The sequence below is a fragment of the Danio aesculapii genome, chromosome 3 (assembly GCF_903798145.1).
Source record: "Danio aesculapii chromosome 3, fDanAes4.1, whole genome shotgun sequence".
NCBI lineage: Eukaryota > Metazoa > Chordata > Actinopteri > Cypriniformes > Danionidae > Danio > Danio aesculapii.
This window is the reverse complement of record NC_079437.1, coordinates 10776702-10804261: the sequence shown is the minus strand read 5'-3', so window position 1 is coordinate 10804261 and position 27560 is coordinate 10776702. Positions and strand designations below refer to the sequence as shown.

General features: G+C 36.0%; 1 protein-coding gene and 1 pseudogene across 1 annotated transcript in view; both read right to left on the bottom strand.

Annotated features, from left to right (window-relative positions):
- LOC130217264 (uncharacterized) overlaps window positions 1-27560 on the bottom strand; it is a 64965-nt gene that overhangs the window by 10477 nt on the left and 26928 nt on the right. The gene's annotated exons all lie outside the window — the stretch shown is intronic.
- On the bottom strand, window positions 12452-26058 carry LOC130220867 (cytochrome P450 2K1-like; annotated as a pseudogene).

The following is a 27560-nucleotide window of genomic DNA, read 5'->3' as shown; positions in this document are numbered from 1 at the left end:
GAAAGAGTCAATGAGTCCTCTGCAGTCAAGCGGGTTCAAAGTTTCCTGTAAGACATTTGCCAGGGTCTGTATTTGTCTTCTGATGCTTTCTATATTTTCCATCAGCAGTCTCCACGTCTTCATCCAGGGACCAAAAAATGGACACATGTTGTAGATCTACAAGAGGAGACACAAACCAGCTTTAAAAGCCATCTGTTTGACTGACAAAACGAGTTTTAGACAGCTATTTTAATAGCACTTGTGCATGTGATTCAGTACACTGCTAAAAATGTAGGTTTTTATTGTCATCATTTGCTGAACATTTAATTCCACTTCAAGAGTTCACACTTTAGCTGATGATTGATTATAAAGCACGTTTCGCATGCCCGGGAGAGAGCTCTGAGCTCATAAGATCCTCGAGCCCAGGGCTCCCTCCTGTTTGCAGGGCGAGAGGGGAGTTTGTGCTCAGATAGATCTCGAGAAGTCCCCTGCTTATTTATGGCTAATAAATTAGGGGATTGCTATGGAGAGATATACTGCCGACTAAGAGCTCATCTATGGGCCCAATTTGGTTTGGTCATTTCACTTATGTCGCATGTCTTTGGACAGTGGAAAGAAAGTGGGGAACTTGGGGAAAAGCCACGCAAGCAAAGGGAAAATATGTAAACTCAGAAACCTGGTAAAGACTTGAACCAGTGACATTCTTGCTGTGAGGCAACAGTGCTAACCACTGGGTCATCATGCCGCCCAATCTAGGAAAAGGGAGGAGGAGTAAGGGTGGAAGGGGGGATTCTTCAAGACGAAGTTAACTGAGGTAAGAAACTCTGGTTATTTATGGTGACTTAGGAATCATCTGATTGGTGAATCATGTGTTAGCTGAAGCAGGACCAGCTGTGGTCAATCATAAGCACATGATCCTCTCGAAATCAGTTTATAAGTAAGCTTCACAAATGATAGTTTATTTTGGAAAATGGTTCATTGTTATAATAGTTAAGATAGTCTTTACACTTTACAGTTGCTCTTTAAGAACTCTTAAGCAAAAGGTTCTTTGTGGAATCCAAAATAATCTTCTATGACATCACAAAGACTCAACTGATTGGGTTGAATTGGGCCGGTCACTCCACCACTGTAAAAAAAGTATGTAAATTAAGTAGAATTTTGCTAAAGGGATGCATCATGAGGTGCAAGCAGGTTGCTTTGCTGGCAAAAGTCTATCTGTGAACTCAATTTAATGCACACAGCAATTAGAAAACAGTGATTTGATGAAAAGAAGTGTGACCTGTTCTTTTTGTCTTTTTAAATACTGTACAATTTCATAGGTTTGATAGTACTGACTGAAGGTTCTGCCAAGAAGGCACGGCAATAGAACAAGAGCTTGACATTTTGTATGCTTCCTAATGTTATAGGGCAAATCTAACCATTCAAACAATGCAGTCTGTGAAATTCAAAAGATCATCAATCAACAATTATGTAGGGCTGAGTTGATTGTAATGTTTTTTTAATCCAGTTGGAAATGAGATCAGAAACACAACAGAGTAGAGATCTGCTCAGATCTGGTTTCCTAAATCTTACATTAAAATTGGGCACTATCAAAAGACAGAGATAACAGATAAAATTGTAGGTTGTGCAAGGATTGTAGGCTAAATGGCAGTTTTGTTTGCCCCTCTGTGATAAGACATGAAAAATGTAAAATGTATAGCGATTAAATATGCCTCCCAAAAAACACCCAGCTGGATGCTAGAGACCAGACAGCCTATAACAAGCGACACACAGCACCACATCGGATGCTCTCTTGCACGCTCTTTGTCTATATACAGTATATATATATCTCGGGAGCGCTATATTGTTAGACCACCTGCTCCCATTCAAAGTTACCAACCGCAACCGTGTTTTATTTGGAAATTTAGGTAACACTCGATTTTGATGGTCCTTTTGAGTATTAGTAGACTGTCTGCTTAATATCTGCGGATACTGCTCCTTCAACAGACATTTCACTGACTATAAGAAACTTTGCAAGTACATGTCAACTTACACTAACCCCAACCTAACAGTCTACTTATAATCTAATGAGAATTAGTTGGCATGTAGATGCAATGTAGCTTTATTCAACAAACGGACCATCAAAATAAAGTGTGACCGAAATTTATTCCCACGCCGCAAGAAACCTGGTCGGGTCCTGCGGTACAGCCGTGGTAATGCAAACCTCTACAAAAGAGTATTAGGTTGAAATGAGATGTAGTTTTGTGTGTTTCATGAGCATAAAAGTCATACGAAAAATGATGTTTCTCAATTACAGACTCTAGTGATATCATGCAAATAGAGAAGAAAAGCGGTCCTAAAACTGAGCCCTGAGGCACCTCATTAGGTATTCCATATTGTCAAGAGGGTTGATTGGCGAATTTGGTGGTTAACAGTGTCAAAAGCAGCTTACAGGTCCATCAAGATGAGTACTAACAATTTTGACAATTTTTCCAGTCTCAGGGGAACAAAGGCCGAGCTTTGGTTGAACACAACATGCTTGGGTGTTTTAGCAACTAATGGAGCAAGGGTTAATTGTGGACTATGGTAGTTTTATGAAAGTGTTGTATTTAGAGTATGTTTCTTAAGAGGTGGGGTTAGCAGAGACAATTTAAATGCTATGGGAAATTTACCAGGATGATGGGATGCTTTGATGATATAAGTGCAGGAAAACCTGAATAGGATTATCTAATATTAAATATTACATTAAAATAATCCTAAATTTAGTTTCAAAATGCACTATGGAACCAATGTTTAAAGAGAGATGATTTTTTTTTATCTCTGACTCAGGAACTTTATCTATGGAATTTTTACATTCCACAAAATGTCGTAATGTTCGTAAAAAAATAAATAACTAAATAAAAAATAAAAGATTAGATTATTAAATTGTTTTTTACATATATATATATACAGTTGAAGTCCGAATTATTAGCCCCACTGTTTATTTTTTTCTCCAATTTCTGTTTAACAGATAATAATAATAGTAATAATAATAATAATAATAATAATAATAGTTTTAATAACTCATTTCTAATAACTGATTTATTATATCTTTACTATGATGACAGTAAATAATATTTGACTAGATATTTTTCAAGAAACTTCTATACAGCTTAAAGTGACATTTAAAGGCTTAACTAGGTTTATTAGGTTAACTAGGCAGGTTAGGGTTATTAGGCAAGTTATTGTATAACAATGGTTTGTTCTGTAGACTATCGAAAAAAATATAGCTTAAAAGGAAAATAAAAACAAATAAGACCAGAAGAAAAAAATATTATCAGACACACTGTGAAAATTTCCTTGCTCTGTTGAACATCATTTGGGAAATATTTAAAAAATCAAAAAAAAATCAAAGGGGGTTTAATAATTCTTACTCCAGCTGTATATATTAAGAACTGTTCACTGGAAAGTTCTTTGGAGAACTAAAAAATGGTTCTTTTATGGCACTTTGGAAACCTCCAGTTGAAGCCCAAGCAAAGTTTGGTTTCCGATTATTTTAAAATTCTTTAAATTCCATCTGTATGGAGCGGTTTCAGGTTACCATATAAGGATCACCTAAAGCTAGATCCACGACTGGTCTACACAAGCATGAGGAACCAAGGTTAATACTTTTCCTATTTTCATTTAGTTTAAAGGGGCTATCATGTGCAGACAACTTGCAGGATTGTCTGTGAAAGATGCCATTTGGAACCTTTGTTTTGTTTTAAATATTCTTGATACTAAAATAACACTGTCACAAATTAATTTTGCACAAAAAAAAAACCCACTGGTGAGTACCTGTATCACAGCAGAACCAATCATACGGATGTTCATGTTTGCTTTGTTCACCATATCCTGAAACGTTGGGTCCTCATATTCAAACCGTTTCCCATAAACAATAGCAGAGATGATGTTGGAAACGGCGTAGTTTACCGGTTGGGTTGTATCAAATGGTTTGCCTGCAAGGCATATACAAACAGAGGGGAAATTTAACGTAAATGAATATGTAGAAAAGTAAGGCATTCGCACCGCCGATCGCTCTACAGTACCTTCAAACTTCTCAAACACTTCCCGCAGATAACGCGTTTCATCCACGATTTTCTCTTCACTCAGTTTTTTGCCCATTCCAAAGTCTCGAAGAGTCGAGAGAGCGAATCTTCTCATCGTCCTCCACCTTTCACCATTTGCAAAGACAATTCCTGAAGAAAAACAGACATGTTTCCATCCAAAGATGAGAATTATTTGCTCAAAACTAGAAAATCACATAAAACATTTGCAATTAAAGCAGTTTTCATCTAATGAGTCAAAGAGAACAAAATCATTAGTTCCTGGTGCCAAATGTCAAAACAGAAAAGAGAATTTGGTGTGGCAGGAGAAGCCACCGTGGGAGTTTTTTGCTATATAACAAATCACTTGTGCCTCAGATGATGACGAAAATTAAATGCAGTGAATGCATGGTGGCTTTTGAAGGTGTAAGATGATCTATGGGTTTAGCAGACACTCAAAATAGTTCTGGAGTAGAGAAACATAATAATACTGAAACACTTTGATGACGGACTTTGGCTGACGGATTTTAGATTGACCAAACCAATGTTTTAATATACATTCACCGGCCACTTTATTAGGTACACCTGTCTAACTGCTTGTTATTGCAATTGTTTAAATCAGCCAATCACATGGCAGCAACTCAATGCGTTTAGGCACGTAGACATGGTCAAGACAATCTGCTGCAGTTCAAACTGAGCATCAGAATGAGGAAGAAAGGTGATTTAAGTGACTTTGAACGTGGCATGGTTGTTAGTGCCAGACGGGCTGGTCTGAGTATTTCAGAAACTGCTAATTTTTTTGTATTTAAGAATCTACTGGGATTTTCATGACAACCATCTCTAGGGTTTACAGAGAATGGTCCAAAAAAGAGAAAATATCCAGTGAGGTCAGAGGAGAATGGCCAGACTGGTTCCAGCTGATAGAAAGGCAACAGTACCTCAAATAACCACTCTTTACAACCGATGTATGCAGAAGAGTGCACAACTCTGAATGCACAACACATCGAAACTTGAGGCGGATGGGCTACAGCAGCAGAAGACCACACCGGATGCCACTCCTGTCTAAGAACAGGAAACTAAGGCTAAAAATCACAAAGGTTGACCAAAACTGAACAATAGAAGATTGGAAAAATGTTGCCTGTTGTCTGATGAGTCTCGATTTCTGCTGCAACATTCGGATGGTAGAACCAGAATTTGGCATCATCAACATGTAAGAATGGATCCATCCTGCCTTGTATCAACGGTTCAGGCTGGTGGTGAAGGTGTAACAGGGTGGGGGATATTTTCTTGGCACACTTTGGGCCCATTATTACTAATTGAGCATTGTGTTAACGCCACAGCCTACCTGAGTATTGTTGCTGACCATGTCCATCCCTTTATTCTGATGGCTACTTCTAGCAGGAAAACACACCATGACATAAAGCGCGAATCAGCTAAGACTGGTTTCTTAAACATGACAATGAGTTCACTGTACTCAAATAGCCTCCACAGTCACCAGCTCTCAATCCAATAGAGCACAGTTGGAGTACGGTGGAACCGGAGATTCACATCATGGATGTGCAGCCAACAAATCTGCAGCAACTGCCTGATGCTATCATGTCAATATGGACCAAAATCTCTGAGGAACATTTCCAGTACATTGTTAATCTATGCCACGAAGATTAAGGTAGTTCTGAAGGCAAAAGAGGGTCCATCCTGGGTACTAGTAAGGTGTTACCTAAAAAAGTGCCCTGTAGCTAGAAGCAGCAATTAAGGGGGCAGAATTTGCAGTACAGAGGTCATGAGTAACAAGCTTAGTAGGGAGCATCCAACAAAGTGAAACAAATTAAAATATCAGAAACTCATGAAAATATGTGGTCAGTTCATGGTTTGTCCAATACTGCCATCCCATTGCAGTTTGATTTTTATCACAACATGTTCTTTTAAAGCAACATCACCTTACTTTTTTGTATTTATTCAATAATGTGTATCCATCATAGTTTATGTACATTTTTCTTATCGTTTAAAAAGTTTATCCTACACAGTTGCCTACACATCTATCCCATATTCATAAATTGCCACCACATTATAACTTTTACCTTATTTTTAATCCTATATTTTTATATAGTTATATGGGTTATATGGTTTATATGGTTTTATATAGTTTATATGGTTGCTGCCAATGATTAAGCTCAAGAGCCACACATGCAGTGTCACATAATTGCATAGTGATGTTTTACCTTGTCCTTGATTAAAGTCCTGGAATATCGGTGGTGTAATGTCCCTTTCTCCGAATTCTTCTTGGCCTGGTTCACAAGTGCTTGCTTAACTGTCTTATATCCAGCCAGAACTACAACCTTCTTGGTCCTAAATGCACTTTAAACCACAGGACCATACTTCTTAGACAGCTGTGAAACCCAAAACAGATTAATGCAAACATATTTCGGTTTTATTAGCTGTTATTAGCTACAACTGATGAACAAGTAAGCATTTAAGTGAGATCTTAAAGTGATATTTCACCCAAATATGGAAAATTCTGTCATCATTACTCTGAACACAGAGAAGAACATACTGCGGATGTTGGAAGCAGCAGCCATGATTATTTTTTGTTCCTATTATGGATGTCCGTAGCTGCTGGGTTTTCAACCTTCTTCCGAATATCTTATTTTGTGTTCAACAGAAGATATACATAAATGTTTAGAAACAATTGAATGGAACTAAATGTTAATATTTAGTGAAATATGCCTTTAAAAATCCACGAAAGAAGGTTTCTTGGCCCTTTAACCCTTAACAACAACAGGTCTTTAATATCTAACAAGGATTTATCTCTATAACAGCTGCATTAAACTTTCATAATGCCTTCAGCCTTACTCGCTTCATACTAGCTAATAGGTATGTATTAGTGTAAGATGTAATGAAGACCACAACTCCCCACGATTCCACCCAAAGTCACTCCGTCATCAAACATATACACCATTGTTTGTTGTGAATCTGTGCCCTCTAGTGGCGAAGATTACATAGTGTGTGTTTATTTAATAATATTATTTACATTAATGTCATATGGATTATTAATTGATTCATAATATTAATATATTGTTGGACAAATATAACCTTTAGTTTAAAAATTAAGTTATCCCTAACTATCTAAATAACAATACATATAAAAACAAATAACAAAAACATTTCTCTGCTTCTCCTAATTTATTTAGACAGAACTGTTGAATATATGGTATTTAAGGCAAGTGGGTGAAGAGGTAAGCATGATCAAACGCCCAATAAGGAGGGAGAGCATGCTCGGCTAGTCAGCGGACCAATCTGAAACAGGTGTTATTCATTGTTTCAGATTGGCTCGCTGACTAGCAGCCGGGCTCCAAACTTTAAGAGAAATTAAGCTGCAGTCACACTAGAGTTTGAGCTTGCAAAATTTTGTTGTACGGCACTGTGAAAGTGGCTGGATTAAACAAGATGATTAGACATCAGACCTGCGAAACTTAACGCATGACCTGCGTTTCTGGTCTGACACATTCCCGTGCGTATGAATGGAAGTCTATGGGGAGAAAAGTTTAGTGTGGCCGCCAGCTTAACACCCATAACTGATTCTAGCCTATCACAGGCATATCTATTGAGCATGTGAACTCAATGGCAATCAGAGGTGTTTAGGAATCCCCTCAACAGTGCTTAAAATGTTAGCAGGAAATGCTGGTCATCATATTTTTAGAAATTCAGTACTGGTTGGTACAATTCTGACTTCTGACAACCCAAATCATTAATTAGAAAAATATTATTAACATTATTAATTTACAATTTTCTGGTTATATTGTTTAAATAGACAGAATACAAAAAAAAGTCTTGTGAATGATGCCCTGTGTCACTAACGGCCCAAGGTATACATAAAAAAGATTAAAGTAAGATGTGACTAAATGCTAATTGTAAATCCATGTTTTCCATCATAGGCTTGTTCTGAAAACATAGCCCTATATACATTTCTAGAGGTCGCGAATTATGTGGTACATAAGGCTGCATTTCATCTTTAAAACAACGCTAGGGGCGGTATGACTACGTTCCCTGGGGTGGGGTGGGGTTTATCAGTCGGTTGGTCAGCAGTCGCAGCGGCCACTGGTGGATTCGCGAAAACAAAAACTGCAAAAAACAAAGCTCCTGGGATGTATTTGCTCTCTCCAGAAATGATTATAGGGGTACATATTCAGAATGAGACTGGGTTGAAGTTTCCGTCTTTCTACTTTGAAATGCCATGTTATTTTTAATGTTACAAGGTATTCTTTGGTAATTGTTTGTTAAACTTGCAAGCAAATTGAACAAAGTAGTTATTTTCACCGCATATTCATTTTTAATATTTTTTTTAATAGGCAAGAGCTGACATTTAGTAATTGTCTACCTTTACAGGAATCAAATTCTCTCACACTCAAACATTCAGGTTTGAAATAAAATAATATGAAATAATTATTTTATATTTCCTCTTAACAGACATATTAAATAAGACATAATCAATCAGAATACATCACATTCAGAAAGAAAAAGCAAGCAGCAAGGACCTTTGCCTTACTTATGCTTTATTATATGGCAAAAAAAAAAACTTTAAAGACGGTCTTATACCAAATGTTTAGCTACACATTTTTTCATGCAATTTCCATTATTAGGAAAGACTTTTAAAATGCCAATTGGACATGTCAATTCTTTTAGAAACAATTACAATCCTGAACTATTTAAAACAAGGTAAGAAATAAACTACATAAGCCTAATGTAAGAAATATAAACCAAAGCAGCAACTCCTTCCCAGAGGCTCACGTGCAGTTTTTTTGAGGTCCAGTGTGTGCAAGTCCCCAAAAGTGGCAGTGGTTTGGTCATGGAGGATCTTCAGGGGAGCTGGAGCTGATGGAGAGTAGATAAACAACAAGAAACACCAGCACTGCAGCAAGTAAAACTCCTGTGGTGGACACAGGCATGAGCAAGGTCTCCATTACAGCCATAATCACAGAGCTCTCCAATACAACAGCGAGTCTTCACTCGAGACAGCTGTTCTATTCTCTTCAGGTTTTGACATTGTGAAACACACACACACACACACACACACACACACGCCACAACCACACACACACACACACACACACACACACACCACACGCACACTGTACTGAATGAAGGGAGGAGCTGAACACGAACACGAGTTTGTTTTTGTGAATTGTGGGGACATTTACAATATCCCTAAAGCCAGCCCTCGCAGTAAAGCTGTTTGCAGTGTTCACTTTCTGAAAAAAAAAACTCATTCGGTATGATTGATCAACTTCATGAGAAATAAAGACATCAGCAATGTCCTCACAAGTCACCATTGCCTTGTAATACTTGTGTAATACCCATGTCATTATACAGATTTGTGTCCAAATATGTCACAAACACACACACACACACACACACACACACACACAGGTTGACGTCTGAGCGCGCTCACATTTCGGACAGACTTCTCATCAAAACCCAAATAAAAGCAAGGGAGTGTCCAATAATTTTTTCGTGAAATTATTTCTAAGGCGAATGGGTTCAATCTTCTTTCCCGAAACTGTACGTCAAGCTTCGCGGTATTCGAGGACGCATTACTCAATCAAACCTCTCAGACGTTCACTGACAGCTCAGACCGGAGATGAGTCATATCCTACAATTCCGTTTTGCAAAATCATTGTGTTAGACTAATAAGCCAAGTAATATTGAACTACGAATTTATCAGATATCAATAACAGTTAGATTACATAAAGAGGCACAATACGCTTTTTTTCTCTTGAAGTGTCAATTTTACAGGTATACTAGCCTATGGCAAGCCGTTTTGACATTAATCAATAACCCGTACTAGGTATCTTATTTTCATGTTACTAGTAATAATTTTTTAGATACTAGTATCTTTTTCATTAACTACTAGAACTTGTAAAGGGCTGCACAGTGGGTAGCACGATTGCCTCACAGCAAGAAGGTCGCTGGTTCGAGCCCCGGCAGGGTCAGTTGGCATTTCTGTGTGGAGTTTGCATGTTCTCCTCGTGTTTGCGTGGGTTTCCTCCGGGTGCTCCGGTTTCCCCCACAGTCCAAAGACATGCGCTATAGGTGAATTGGGTAAGATAAATGGTCTGTAGTGTATGTGTGTAAATAAGTGTGTATGGATGTTTCCCAGTGATGGGTTGCAGCTGGAAGGGCATCCGCTGTGTAAAAATATGCTGGATAAGTTGGCAGTTCATTCCGCTGTGGCGACCCCAGATTAATAAAGCGACTAAGCAGAAAAGAAAATGAATGAATAGTATTTATTCATTAGCTATTTGTGCTTATTAAATAGATACTAGTGTCTATTCTTTCAAGGGCCCTTGGGCCAAAGTTGGCCCATGTAACCTTTGGTTTGGCCCGCCATTCAATCTGAGAAGAGAAGGAGATTAATGGGAATCCTTTTGAAATTGTCAATTCAAGTTTAATGTAACCTTTTGTTTGTTTTATTGTTAAAAGCTAACTGAAATTAAATGTTTCAAATCAAGCATATCAAGGCAAAGGCAGATTCTGCTTGACATTCAGCATTGAGCTCCACTTTGTTATAAATGTGATTGTTTATGTTTTTATTGCAATATATTATGATTTAAAAATATATACTGCATTAGTTAATACGATTTAAAGTAATGTTTTTTATTTATTTTGAAATATTATCAAATAAAATACAAAATTACCCATGGCAAATTTAATGTAATATGGTTTGGTATAATTACCTTCTGCCCACGGCTCTCAATGATATTTGGTTTTTGGCCCTTCATATGAAAAAGTTTAGGAACCCCTGCTTTAGACACTAAGGCTTTGTTTTTAGCTACACTGTAAAAAAAAATCTGTAATTTTATGGTTTATTTTTAGCAGCTGGGGTGCCGGAAAAAAAACACACTGTAAAATAACGGCGGTTAAATTACAGAAGTTTACTGTAAAATAACAGAGGTTAAATTACAGTAATTTACCAGATATTTAAATTTAAGTAAATTTCTGTATTATAATGTTCATTATTTCATGGTAAATTTCTGTAATTTAACAGCCGTAATTTTTCCACCACCCCAGCTGCCGAAAATAAACCATAAAATTACGGATTTTTTTACAGTTGTGTCTATTATGTTAGTACTCTTTTTTCATTCATAAGATACTAGTACATATTAAATAGATACCTATGCAATAGATGGTAGTACTTATTCTTTAGGCACTAGTACTTAATCATTAGATACTAGTATCTATTTAATAGGTACTAGTATCTATTTAATAGGTACTAGTACCTATTGAATAGATACTAGATCTTATTTATTAGATACTAGTACTTATTTTAAAAGTGAATAGTAACTATTCTGTTGTTACTAGTAACAGATTTAAAAAAAAAAATTCTATTGAATTGATTTCTATGGGATCTTTCATTGAGATATTAACTATTCAGCTTGGACTATATGTTTTCCAGATGGGGACAGTATTTTTATGCACTAGTAGTTTATCATTAGGTAGTAGTACTTTTGAATTAGATACTAGTACCTATTTAATAGTTTCTATTACTTATGTATTAAATACCAGTACTTATTCATTAGATAATGAGTATCTAAAAAAAATAAGTACTGGTAACATGAAAATAGATACTAGTACGGGTTATTAATTAAAAGTCAAAACGGCTTGCCATAAGCAGACTGTGATTACGACAGTGAATTGCACTAACCAAACTGTAGAGGTCTCTAAATTCTCACAAATACACAAAACTGTTGCTAGAACCATAAATTAGTCCAAGATGAAACCAGAAGTAACCTTTTTCGAAGTACTAGGTATAAATTAACTAAATTTATAGGCTATCAAAATATTAATTGTGCAAAGTTTTCTGTAAACGTTTGTATGTAATGGTTTAAAAACTTAAGAAAATTAAATGTAAAAAATAAGGGTGAATAATTCTCCACACTCAAAATAATGAGCTGAAACAACACAATTCTTAAGATTTCATTGGGACAACTTAATTTTTTAAGTTCAATCCACATAAATTAGTTAAAGGTGTTAACTTAATCGATTTGTGTTGGGACAACATGAATGAATTGTGTGGATCCCTGCATTTTTTACAGTGCATGGCACTCGGCATAAAATTATTTTACATAGAAATACAACATAGAAAACTTTGATATAGAAAACAACAAGAAACAAAATACTTTCACGATTTTTGGTATATAATTTGGTGTATCCTTTTTTGATAGTTTCAATGAATGTCTCTTCTTCTGTTTTGTAAACATCCAAATGCCAACATCTGAAATTAATATTCCTGTTCCTCAAAAACAGCAGGCAGGAAAGGAAGGAAGGCTTTAAAAGCCTCCACAAACACAATAATGCAAACTGTAATATAATAAAATACAATAATACTTGACAACAATACTAAAAAAGGAAACATTTTTGGTTGTGTCTTTTTTTAAGTTATCGAAATGATGTCAAGTGGAGCCTTTAAACTAAGTTAAAATGCTGTATTCTGCATGCTAGGCTAGTAGTATATGCAATGTCACATTTTAAAGACATTCTACATGCTTGTGCAGTGTGCATATGGTCCTGTTGCCTATTCATTCACTCATCATCATTTTGAAATCAAGTGAAATTGTTGCTAAAATTGTAATTTTAACAATTAACAGTGCATAGTTTAAATTAATTGCCAAAGCATGTAAAGTTTACATTGAAGTGTTGAGAAAATATACCTTTAGTAAAAAAAAAAACATTTAATTCATATTGTGGTGTACTTAGAAGGACGCTTGGTACTATGCATCAGTATAAACCATTTAAAATGACATGCATTTAGAAAATAGATTAGATGAATTTCTATATCATGCTTTAATAATATTTTTGTGTCTAAAAAACAGATACAAGTGACATCTGTTTGAACACATGAGATCAACTTTACTGTAACAGACCTCACAACCGTTTCACTGCACACAGTTTATGTGGAATCGGGTTCAGTGTAAAGCCCGTGACTGGTGTGAGATTCAGATCATCTTCAGACACTCCAGGTAGAGGAGTGAAGCGGAAATACTGAAGGAGAGACGTGAGGAAGAGGAAGAGTTCCATCCTGGCCAAACCCTCTCCAATACAAGCCCTGCGACCTGAGAAAGAGGAAGAGAGAACACAAACTTCTGGCAATATTACTATGAATGCTGATTAGTGCATAAAACAATAACTTTTAAAAAGCACAACAAAATTAAGCCACAACACAATGGAAATTCTCCGGACATCTGGCAGCAGATCAAAGATAAAGTCAAAGTTTATTAGATCCCATCAATTTGGATGCAGCGAGAATCTGGAAAATAGATTTAAAAATGATGTTTGCTGTTTGATCAAACTACATATTTAAGATAAACTGAAACACAATTCTGGAGGTTTTTTTTGGGACAACTTAATTGTTTTATGTTCAATCCACTTAAATTTGTAAAAACTAATATAAGTTAACTTAATTCCTTCATGTTGTCCCAACACAAATTGATTGTGTGGAATCCAACATTTTTTTTACAGTGTACAATATATCTCACAGAACACATGAAACAAATAGAATAGAATAGAATAGAATAGAATAGAATAGAATAGAATAGAATAGAATAGAATAGAATAGAATAGAATAGAACAATTACTTAAATTCTACAATAACCATTTAACAGCTGGATTGCACAGGGAATGAACAAATACACTATCTGACAAAAGTCTTGTCGCCTATCCAAGTTTTAGAAACAACAAATAATAACTTGACTTCTAGTTGATCATTTGGTATCAGAAGTGGCTTATATGAAAGGCGAAGGCCTCTAGATTACGCTTATTTGACCAAAATAAAATAAAATCATGCCTTGGTTTTTAATGATTTAATTAGGACAGTAAGGTCTGACTTTACTTAGACAAAGTATTATCACTTAACAGAAATAATGTACAGTATGGAATATAAAGTCATGCTGCAGTGGAAAAATAATTAATATTGTGTATGACTCTCATGAACTTGGAGGCTGCATCCATACACTCTGCAATGACTCAAATCACTTATTAATAAAGTCATCTGGATGGCACAGAAAGCGTTCTTGCAGGACTTCCCAGAGTCATCTAAGATTCTTTGGATTCATCTTCAATGCCTCCTCCTTCATCTGACCCCAGACATGCTCAATAACGTTTATGTCTGGTGACTGGGCTGGCCAATCCTGGAGCACCTTGACCTTCTTTTCTTTCAGGAACTTTGATGTAGATGTGAAGCTGAAGTATGAGAAGGAGTGCTATCCTGCTGAAGAATTGCCCTCTCCTGTGGTTTGTAATGTAATGGGCAGCACAAATGTCTTGATACCTCAGGCTGTTGATGTTGTCATTCACTCTGCAGATGTCTCGCACACCCCCACACTGAATGTAACCCCAAACCATGATTTTTTTTTCTTCACCAAACTTGACGGATTTCTATGAGAATCTTGGGTCCATGTGGGTTCCTATAAGGTCTTCTGCAGTATTTGTGATGATTGGGATGCAGCTCATAAGATGATTCTCTGAAAAATCGACCTTCTGCAACTCTTTTCAAATGATCAACTAGAAGTCAAGTGATTATTTGTTGCTCTTACAACTGGGATCGACAAACAAGACTTTTATCAGGTAGTGTATTTAAATCAGTTGTTTTCATCTTTGTTAACATATAACGGGATTCTGAGCGGAGGATAAAACCCTCTGGTTATAAAAAAAAATGGTCACTTTTCAAAGCAGAAATTGAACTCGACTCAAAACATTTGTATTAAATAAGAATTTAAAATGTATTTGTTCTCTGATCTGCTTGGATTAACTAATTTATGTTTCAGTTTTATGTTTCACACTGAGATTCTGAACCAGCGGCTCAACCAGGATAGGCAAAGGATTACACTTGCACTGAACAAATGTTTAATAGCACCACAATTAAACATACACTTTGTGTGGGACAGTAGAGCATCCAGACTGCCTACAAAACTAAACAAATGAACTATTGCTGTGAACTTATTGTTGCCTATTGTTCTGAACTTATGACCGCTCTTTAAAGGGTTAGTTCACAAAAAATACATAATTTACTCACATTTATTAACCCTCAAGTGATTCTAAACTTTCTTTATTTTGTAGACAGCTAAAAATGTGTAACCATTGACTTCAATAGTAGGAAAAACAAATACTATAGATGTCAATGGTTACAGGCTTCCAACATTTTTCAAAATATCGTCTTTTTGTGTTTAAGGTTAGGAAAGAAACTGAATAAACTTGTGTAACAGGTGTAGTGTGAATAAATCACATCACTGTATTTTGTACGATTCCTTAGATTGGTTATCTTTAAATCAAAGGAGAAAATTAAATTTGTAGTTATTTACTTTAAAGGCTCTCTTAGGTAAACTACCATCCTATCTTTCTAATTTGCTAACATTTCACATAAATAACCAACACACTAGATCTGGTTCCTGTATTTGTCTAACAGTCCGAAGGGTTTTTTCAGAACTTGGCAAACTTGCCTTTTTCGTTTCATGCTCCTAGCGCTTGTATTGACCTGCAAAATCAGTTTAATCTTGAAACGCTTCTGACTCGGAGTACTTTTAAACATCTTCTGTACAACGTCTTAAAGGATACACTGTAAAAAATGGCCGTGATTTCAACAGTAAAAAACTGTAAAAATGCTTCGGTAAAAATCCCAAACCTGGTTAACAGTATGTTTCCTTAATATATACGGCCAATAACCGTAAATTGACTTTCCCAGAGTTCCCTGCATGGCACATCACTTTTTATGCTTTTTGTTGACGCTATTATGGATCTTTTTAATTGTTTCTACATCAGTTCTGTACATTAGAGATTTATGCTACATCTAATGTTGATAAACAATGTTTATTTCATGACTTTAGTTTAGTTACCCTACTGGTGTTTAGTAGCTGTGTGAATGACACTGAGCACCTTCACTGATACACTTTTCTGCTTGTGGGAAAGGTTGTTTGTGATGAGCATTGGTTCATTACGTAACTTTCCCATCACCACCTGCATATGGCTGTGTTAACGTGTCTAACTGTGTAAAGATGTGTAGATGTTGGTAATTCAAAATACAGACATATTACATCTATAAATTAATGAAATATGGTAGTTTACTGTGTAAATGAGGAATTACTTTTACGATATGTACCATATTTTTAACGGTAAAATATTGGCAACCACAGCTGCTGTTTTTTTTTCCAGTGGATTTAGTTTTTACAGTGTACTTGTAATTGTTTTTAAGATCTGACCTTTTTACGAATGGTGATTTTGTAATTTTGTGGTATTGTTTTTTTGTGTGTGATTTTTAGGTGAAACTTTATGTGTTGCCTGCCGTCTTGACCAGGTCTCACTGGAAGAAGAGACAGTACTGTCTCAATGTGATCTCCTGGCTAAATAAAGGAAATAATAAATAATAATACTAATAAAATGATGACAGAATTTTCATTTTTGGATGAACTATACCTTTAATTTTTATGGTGCACTATACTGGACCACCATATATCCTCTGAAGGTATCAGAAAGGACAACAAGATGTTAAACAAACAATTACAGTAGTTAACTTCACCAGAAAGTTGACACTTAAATCAATTTATATTTAAGAAATTTAAAATAATATGAAAAATCAAGCTGAGCGGGAAGAAACTGATACCTGCAGAGAATGGCATGAATGCGTCTCTCTTCACAAATCGACCCTGCTCATCCAGAAAATGATTGGGGTTGAAGGTGTGGGGTGTTTCCCATTCATCCTCATCCCACAGTACAGATGTTAGCAGAGGAAATATACAAGTACCCTGGTCAATAAGAAAACATATGCCTGCTGTGGTCATACCATATGGTATTTACATTGTATATTACAAACAAAGTGATTGCACAACCGTTGTAGTGCATATTCAAAAACAGTGCATTACAGTATCATGGTACTTTATGGATTTATATTGACTTATAGTACTTTATGGTTTTATATTTATAGATTCATGCTGCTGACCTTCTTGATGAAGTACCCATTGAAGGTAACGTCACAGCTGGTCATATGAGGGATGCTCATGGGTACTATGTTGGCCAGTCTTTGGGATTCATGAATAACAGCATCTGTATATGGTAAGTTCTTCCTGTCTTCTGAAATCAGTTGTCGGCCCACCGATTACCTGGTCAATCTCCTCCTGAACTCGATCTGTGGATATATATCACACTTAAAAAGACAGTTCAACCCAAAATGGAAATTTACTTACCCCACATGGTTTCAAGTGTCTTTGTTTTGTTTCACACCAAAGATATTTGAAAAATGTTGGAAAACATCCATAGTATCCATAGTAGGCATCCATCCATTGGCATCCATAGTAGGACTAACTATGGAAATCAATGGGTACCAGTTTGCAACATTCTTTAAAGAGCCCCTATTATACATGAAATAGGGTCATATTTTGATGTAAGGGTCTTCAACAACAGTCTAATATGCATGCAAGGTCAAAAAACACTTTCATGGTCTTATAATCTGCGACTTCCCATATGAATCGTTCAGCGATTCATTTGTTTCCAAACCCCTCCTCAGCGTGAAGCTAATCTGCGCTGATTGGACCGATGACAGCCTGCTGCGATTGGTCGACACTGACAGCCTTCAGCGCGAGACAGAGTGAAATGCCCAGCAGACAATCAACAATATAAAAGTAGTCACAGTGCATACACGCTTCATAGGGGATTTTGGCTGCCAGTGGGTGAATGTAAATACAGACGATGGACTAGAAAATACAGACGACTAACTATTTTATTGAGCAAAAACTTCAAGAACTGGCGAGGAGATCTCCTACCCCGTCACAGTCTACCTTCCCTTTTCACACAGACACACACACATACACACACACACACACTCGACCGGTCTCTGTGTGTGTGGGGGGGCTTTTTTTCTGTTAGTGGGCGGGGCCGCATGTTTCAAATCTCCTGGGTTTGCGCAGCAACTACTTGTGTTTCGTAGTCACGTCATCACGAAACACCTAATGACTCGTTATCAAGACGACTCGTTTGAAGCACTATGAGTCGACTCCTTTGTAGATGAATCAATAGTTTTAAACACTGTACACTTACAGATTTAAGCCTTAGCTGGATATTTCACTTCACTGAGAGCTGTGTGACACTATATGGAAGAGCATTTTCAAAAACCCATAATATGGGCTCTTTAAAATATCTTCTTTTGTGTTCAACAGAAGCTCAAACGGGTTTGAGACAAGTGAAGAGTGAGTAAATGATGACAGGATTTAAATTTTTTAGTGAGCTATTCCTTTAAATCTTACTTTCTGAACTCAATAACACAAGATAAGTGAAATAGCAATGAATATAACAACTTAAACACATGATAACCATGAAAATAAACATCGTAATTTTTGATAAAGGGAACATTGGGGTTTTTGTTTACGTTCTGATAAGACAGAAAGCATTATAATTTTTGATTAGATTCAATTCATTAATTATTCCAACAACAATAAACAAAAAAAAATGCATTCACATTATGCCACAAATGCTGCAGTTGAGTTCAACTTGTTCTGAATCCAGAATATTGCTTTAATGCATTTACAAAATTGTCTGCATTATTTCTGTCATACCCTGTATATGTGGATATTTGGCCATCAGCAGTAAGCCCCAGCGCAGTGTTGTGCCAGTAGTGTCTGTACCAGCGACAAACAAGCTTCCAACTGTGTAAATGAGGTTCTGTTCATGAAAATGTGAATTCTTCTCTCCAGAATCCTGATCAAATATTACATGTTGAGAGCTATAGAGGTAAATAGGTTGAAAAAAAATAAAGAACTATCTAAAAAAAATTACCTCTGCATACTGCTTCCGGACAAGAAACGAATCAACAAATCCTCTGAGGTCCTGTTGGTTTAATGTCTGATGTAAACCTTTCACCAGCTCTGTTCCCTCTTTAATATCAAGCTGTAGGTTTTTCATGAGTTTTGTCCAGTTTTTGAGCAACGGACCCAAGAAAGGGAACATGTTGTAGAGCTGCAGCACAAAGACTAAGTCTCTACCATGACAAATGCAAGTGTGTGTCTATCAAGCATAGAGTACTTTTAATTGATATGTGAACCTGTATGGATGCTGATCCACTCAATCTGACGCCCTCATTAGCTCGATCCACCATGGTCCGTAACTGAGGGTCTGTATACTCGAATCTGCGGCCATACACAATGGAGGAGATCACACTTGACGCTGCGTAGTTCATGAGCTGTGCGGTTTCAAAAGGCTTTCCTGCACAAACACACTCACACACGGACACACACACGCGCACACACACGCGCGCGCGCGCACACGCACACGCACACGCACACGCACACACACACACACACACGCATACACACACACACAGTGTTCAGTACATTTGCCAGGCCTGCCTATATGACTGTATTTATCTTTATATGAAGAGTTAATTTGAAAAAACAGTTCCTCGTCATTTTTATTGTTTTTTTTTTTCTCAAAATAAACACTTATTCTGATTTTGGTTCTTGCAACACATTTAAAAAAAAGTTGGAACAGTAAAGCATTTACCCCTTTGTAATGTTGCCGTTCCTTTTCACAACGCTTAAAGACATTTAGCGACTGAAGACACCCAAGTAAAAAAGAGTTTTGGGCGTAATTTTGTCCCATTCTTCATGCAAACAAGTATTAAGGTGGGCAACAGTACGGGGTCTTCCTTGTCGCTCTTCAAAATGCGCCACACATTCTCTATTGGAGACAGGTCGGGACTGCAGACAGGCCAGTCAAGTACCTGTATCCTCTTCCTCCGCCCAGGACTTCATAATGTGTGCAGAATGTGGTTTTGCATTGTCTTGTTAAAATATGCATGTGCATCTCTGGAAAAGAAGGCAGCATATTGTGCTCCAAAATCTCTATGTACTTTTCAGCATTAATGGTGCCATCACAGATGTGCAAGTTACCTTTGCCAAGGACACTTGGCCATGACAGACTCTGGCTCTTGGAGTTGTTGCTGGTAATAGTCTGGATGATCCTTTTTTTCTTTGGTCTGGAGCCCAAAGCATCCATTTTCCCTCCAAAATACCTTAAATTCTGATTTTTCTGATCCAAGTACATGATTCCACTGTGTGAGGGTCAATCCCAGATGCCTCAGAAGCTAGAGAAGTCAATGGCACTTTTGGACACTGTTAACATAGGGCTTCCTTTTGGCACAGAATAGTTTTAACTGGCATTAGAGGATGTAACTTTGTATTGTGGTATTTGACAAAAGTTATAAAGTAGTCCTGAGCACATGTGGTGATATCGCTTATAGATCAATAATGTTTCGGAGATCATGGTAGTTCAGTTTAGGCTTGCGCTCTTGTCCTTTACGCACTGAAATTCCTTCAGATTCCTTGAATATTTTAATTATGTTATGCACCACTGAACGTGAAATATCCAAATGTCTTCCTATCTTTCTTTGAGGAACATTGTTTTTACACATTATAATGTAATAATTTTATAATAACATTATAACATTATTATAATAATATACATTAACATTATAATAATCATTTTCTCTTGTATTTGTTGACTAGCTTGCGATCCCTGGCCCATCTTTGCTCCTAAACGACTAGACTTTTCTTGGATGCTGCTTTTGTACCAAATCATAATTACAATCACCTGTTGACATCACCGATCTCAAATAACATCATTATTTAACCTATTTACCTGATTACTAGCCCTAAACTGCTCCTGTCCCAACTTTTTTGGAATGTGTTGCAAGAAGAATACCTGTTTCTTTTAAAACAACAACAACAACAACAACAATCATGAGGATCACATTAAATAAAATCTTTATAAATCACCATTTTTATTTTTATTTGCGTTTTCTATACTGTCCCAACTTTTACTGATTTGGGGTTGTAGTTAAGCTTTTAAACTTCACTTTAAGCTAAAAACTATTCATTCATTCATTTTTTTTTGGCTTAGTCCCTTTATTAATCTGGGGTCAGCACAGCGGAATGAACTTATCCAACTTATCCAGCATATGTTTTAAGCAGCGGATGCCCTTCCAGCTGCAACCCATCTCTGGGAAACAGCCAAACACACTCATTCACACTCATACACTACGGACAATTTAGCCTACCCAATTTACCTAAACTGCATGTCTTTGGACTGTGGGGGAAACCGGTGCACCCGGCAGGAAACCCACGTGAACTCGGGGAGAACATGCAAACTCCACACAGAAACACCAACTGACCCAGCCAAGGCTCGAACCAGCGACCTTCTTGCTGTGAGGCGGCAGCACTACCTACTGCGCCACCACGTCGCCTAGCTAAAAACTAGTATCTTGAAAATAACTAATAAAATAGTGCGTATTTTCACCATGGCAAAGAGAAAAACAAATTTAAAAAATATATTTTTTAAAACTATTATGTTTAAAAATGTGTTGAAAACATCTTGTTAAACAGCACTTGGGAAAAATTAGAACTAGAAATTTAACAGGAGGGCTACTAATTTTGACTTTGGCTTCAATCAATCGTTTTTGGCTAAATGATAAACATACTTCACCTTCAAACTTCTCAAACTCCTCTCGTAAATGGCATGTTTCCTCGATGATTTTCTCCACAATTTTTTTCTTTCCCATCCCAAAGTCTCGTAAATTGGTGAGTGCAAACCGTCTCATCTCTCTCCAGCTCTCTCCGTTGGCAAATATAATTCCTACAAAGTAATTACTAAGTTTGTAAATGCAAAATCAACTGAAAGCTTTACATAAAAGGGGGCATAAATAGTGGTCACACTTTACAATGATTAGTTAATGTACCTCCCAACATGAACTGAGAATAACCAATACAGCATTTATCACTTGTAACATTTACTAATGCATTAATAATATCCAATTTTTGTGTGTTGTTCATTATTTGTTAATACATTAACTAATGGAACGTTATTGTACAGTGTTACCCAAATTACACAATAAATATTATGACTGATCACTTATTTTAAATAGATTTTCAGGAGATTGAAGTGCCCTTACCATAACCTTTAGCAAAATCATGGAAAAGTGGCATGATTTCTCTGTCTCCAAATGCTTCTGCATAATTAACAAGCGCTTGCTTCACTGCTTTGTAGCCGGCAAGCACAACCACTTTCTTCGGACCAAAGTAGACTTTGAAAACTGGGCCGAACTGCTTTGCCATCTGATGAAGATTAAAAGAGACATGACAGGCATTTAAATGAAAGGGGTCCTTAAATGTGTTGGTTTGTGTGCAGAGTATGTTTGGACGATATATATATATATATATATATGTATGTATATATATATATAAAAAGTTACAAGTCTCAAAGAAAGATATTTATTTTTTAAAAATAAAACTATTTTCAAGAACTACAGGAAATGGCTTAATAGACTACGAGCCTTGTTTTGGGATACAGCTGTGGTCGAAAGTTAATGAAAATTATTTATAATACTTATTAAATTACCCATTATGCCTCATTCACACTAGCAGCAACTTTGTAGCTGCCTGTCACTCTGGGTGATGACTTGCTTCAAACGCAGGTCTGTGTAGGTCTATACAGCATGAATACAACCAGTCTCTGAGCGAGCTGAGAGAGGATCGCGTCAGCTTTACTGGTGCTCCTATTGGCTGTCGCTCAAGAAAGTCGTTCTTCATTTGTATAAAGTTGAAGGATTCTCAACTTTGTCACGTTGCTTGACATGCCCACCTGGTCGCCAACGGTCGCTGTCACTCACGTAGATGGAGGTCGCTGGAAGTCGCTCGCTCTCCGTTGAAATGAACGATCGCTTGTCGCTTTGCTGCTGTGAGTTGCTCGTAGCGTGACTGAGGCTTAAATTGTATTTTATTAACATCTACCCCTACCCCAATACTAAATCCAACCATCACAGTAATGTAATAAGAGTATTTATTCAGTGTATTGTTGATAATATTCATCAAAATATATATTAAACTGTATTTTATTAATGTGTACCGCAACCCTAAACCTACCCCTTATAGTAATGTAAAAATTGTAATTATTGTTGTACAGTGTCACAAAATTATGCTTTATTGATGTGAGTATCAGCAGCTGTATCCCTTATAGCAGTGGTCTCCAACATTTTTATCACTGCAGACCGGTCAACGCTTGACAATTTAACAGTGGACTGTGGGGAGGTGGTGGTCAATGGTTCGTAGGTTGTTAGGCGAGGATGGCAAGCTGACAAAACATTGCTGTCACTCTGATACAAGTTTTATTTATCGACAAAAATTACAAAGTACTGCAGTGTTTGGGTGTTCTGTGTTTGTCTGAGGTAATTAGTCTACCGAAATGTATACAGTATATACATTTCAAGCTGAAGCTGATCAGTCAGTTCTTGTCACGTGACTTGCGATGTGCTCGCAGCATTTATTCAACTCGGTATGTCTGGAAAGCGCGAGCACGTCTCGCCGCTTACGTGCAAGCCAGCCATGCACATCCATTAAAAATATCAAGCGCCAATTCTAGAAATAACGCGATATGCGAATGGCCCCTAAAAGGCCACCATCATTTGCGATCTCCAGCAGTTGATCTTCTTGCACAGACATGGTGGATTCACCTGATTTGTTTCCAAAGACGTCTGTTTCTTACTCATTTTTGCTGCTTGAGGGTTAAAGTTTGGCGTTCAAGTGACCAAGAGGTAAGCTACAAATATGGTCATTTTTCAAACTAAAAGATCGTTCAGACTCAAATAATAAATAACACGGAAATAATGAATGATAAATTGAGTGGCCCAGTAGCAATTGATCCACGGAGCGGTGATTAAGAACCACTGCCTTTTGGAATTTAAAAAATCCAACCAATGGAAATTTTGGTAACACTTTATAATAACTACACACCATGAATCATTTACTAAGCATTAGCATCTAGTGAATTCATTATTTGTTAAACATTAACTCTACATTAATAAACGTTAGTAAGCAGTTTATAACTGCAGCTACAAATGCTCTATTCTTGACTTACAACCACTTTTATAATGTGCTTAATAATTGTACTTACATATTTGTTAATGATTTATTTTTCATTACTAAATTAAGTATTGCATTATTTACAAACCAGTTGTATTTAAAAGTAGTTGAGGGTTTTTAGGATCATTCAGAATGAGTTAGTAAATGATTAATAAACTATTGAAATCAACATTTACATATCTTATTATTCAGGTATATACTAATAGTTAACTAATATGTTAATAAATGCTTTATTAACTCAACTTCATGCAATTTTGTGACCTAATCTAAAGTGAGGAATATTTACGCTTTATAAATCCCTTATAAATGACAACTAAAGGCTCAGAATCAAATGAATAATAATCTTTGCAATCTTTTCTAAGAAATAAAATTATTGTAAAGTTTAATTGCCGAATAACAGGAGTGTCAAAATACGACATAAAACTGGATAAAACAACAACAACAATATAATAATTTAACAATATAATAAGATGCAATGTTTAAACTCTACAGTAATTTTATTTTAGATAAGATTACAAAGATTTATTTTTCATTTACAGTTTCATTTGTGTATCTTTAAATGAAAAGGAATGAATAATGTCATTTTTCCTGTTTAGAATTTAACTGAGCTTTTATTTGTCATTTATAAGGGATTTATAAAGCATATATAGTCCTCACTTTAGATTTGGTCACAAAACTAGATGAAGTTGAGTTATTAAAGCATTTATTAACATAGATAGTAACCATTACTATATGCCTGAATAATAAGACATATAAACGTTGATTTCAATAGTTTATTAATCATTTACTAACTCATTCTGAATGATCCTAAAAACCCTCAACTACTTTTAAATACAACTGGTTTGTAAATAATGCAATACTTAATTTAGTAATGAAAAATAAATCATTAACAAATATAAAATTACAATTAATAAGCACATTATAAAAGTGGTTGTAAGTCAAGAATAGAGCATTTGTAGCTGCAGTTATAAACCGCTTACTAGCGCGTATTAATGTAGAGTTAATGCTTAACAGATAATGAATTAACTATTTGCTAATGCTTTATAAATTATTTATAGTATGTAATTATTATAAAGTGTTACCGAAATTTGAAAGTTAGGACGGGCAAAACAACAAAAATGTTCATGCGTATAAAGGTGACAATATTCTCGAGTAAAGTTCTAAGCTGTTCACCAGTCACAATGCACTACGATAGCTAGGAAATCAAATCAAACCAACAGATAATTGCTATGTGATGACTTTTTGTGATAGATTCAACCTTGAAATAGTCCACCAAAATAATAAAACCAATCCTCATGAACAAAAAAGATAAATATGGTTTTGTTAAAAATGAGTGACTTGGCTACATCTTTTTATTTTTAATTAATTAATTTTATTTTAATTGTATTTTTTATAGATTATTTGCATATCTAGTATTTTGAAAGGCAAACGAATTGCTGCTAGTAAAAATTGTGTTTTAATATTTGCACAAAGTTTTTTTTTGCTTATGAAGTCTTGCAGCAGCAGAAGTAACAACTTGGTTGGTAAACATCTGGGGTGAGTTAAATAATTGATTTAATAATCTATTTTACTTACTCTGCTAGCTGATAATTAGCTTGTTTTAAGGAAAAACTCACTTAATATTGACTTACTAATTTTAAAACTAAAAAACAGTAGTTTTTACTTTTTAGAAAATGCTTCTTGACTTAAGAGTTCAACAGGTTCATAAGTTACAATTAATAGAGAGAATAGGACCATATATTAAAGTTTTACCCAGAAATGTTTGCTGTAAAAACTCATCAGACAGTTTTGTCATACTTTTATTATTCACTACTGATTAACCAATAGAAACAAAGCTGAACCAGTTGAGCAATAAGACTGATCTCATTCATACTTACCTCAAACAGGCTCAAGTGTGGTTTGTTGACATCCAGCATTAGAAGATTTCCCAACAGCGGCAACGGTTTTGGCCCTGGAGGTTCATTTTCGTCACTTTGAGACCTGAAGAACAGGAGATAAGCAACCAGGAGCAGCAGCAAAAAGCAGATTATTGTTCCTGTGCTGAAAACATGAAGAAGTGCTTGCATGAACGCCATCCTCACTCAACTATACCCTAAAAAATGAGCACAGACCTAGACAGTAGCACAGATTAAGCAGGAGTAGCTACATTCCAACTTGGAGGTGGAGATAATTGATATACAAAACAAACCAGGCCACAGTCCAATGATGCTGTAGATAGAGATTAGATAACAGTTAAATCACACATATTTTTTCACCACTATTTTTCATGTATAACACTTGAAAATATATTTGTAAATGGTTTGCCATTGTACTGTATCGAAATTTATTTTTATTATTACAATGAGTGAGCGTATGAGGCTACACTGAGTAAAAGCCATTCTCCCCAATCAACAGTTTCTTCTTGTAGCCTAAGCATAGCGTTGTCAAACATGAGTGAAATACCAAACCCCAAAACCAGCTAAACATGAGAGCAAAGTTTAGGAGATAAAGTGGGTGTTGGGGGGGGGTGTACAAGTATTCTTCTCAGACCCAGTATTAACAATGGTAAATTGTACATTTAATACATCAATGTCTCTATTGGGTTCGTCACAACTACATTAAAGTCATAAACTGTCAAATGACAGCAAACATGACAAAGTTATATGAAAGAAGATGATGAGCTGATGAATTGTGAATTGTGAAAAGCACATGGCAGAGATGTGTATTGGAGCTGTGAGGAACTCTATCACACAAGGAGGATTCATCATGTGCTTGGAATGTCCTAGTAGAACTTCATTAGGTCCCAGGAATAGTAGAGTATATAATATTTTTCTCAGCCTACATTATTATTATTATTATTATTATTATTATTATTATTATTATTATTATTATTAGAAATATTAATAATAATAAACTAAATAAGCTTTCCATTGATGTGTGCTTTATTAAAGAGGTGGTCCAGAGTGTATTTTTAAGGCTTGGTTGTGTTCATAAGATGCAAAGCAAAGTGTGCTCATGGCAGAGGTGTAATGTAACTAATTACAAACACTTAAATTACTGTAATTGAGTAGTTTTTCTCAGGAATTGTAATTTACTGAGTAGTTTTAAAAATGTGTACTTTTACTTAACCTTGAGTACATTTTTAGTGCTGTATCTGTACTTTTACTTCACTACTTTATTTAATCTTTTCTATGATAGAACAGTTATTGGAAAAATCTGTCCTGAGAGTCCAATCAAACCATGCATAGAAGGTAAATTGCATCATACTGAACTACCTCAAGACATGTGCGATTTATAATTGCAGCAAACTCTTTGGAAGCATTAAAAGTGTCCAAGCAGATGTCCAAAGTCTTTACACACATTGACCCAGAGATTGTTTGGATGCATGTTACTGATGCCAAGATGAAGGATGTTTACTGTATGATGACCGAAATGGCGTTAAACACCCAGCAGGCACAAGATGTCGACATGACGTCAAATTAACGTTGCACCCCAACATCATGGGGACGTTGCATTTTGTTTGGAAATAAAAATTGGTTTAACGTCAAAACTTAACATCAGGCCAACATCAATGTCCAACATCCAACCTAAAACCAACCAAATATCAACGTCT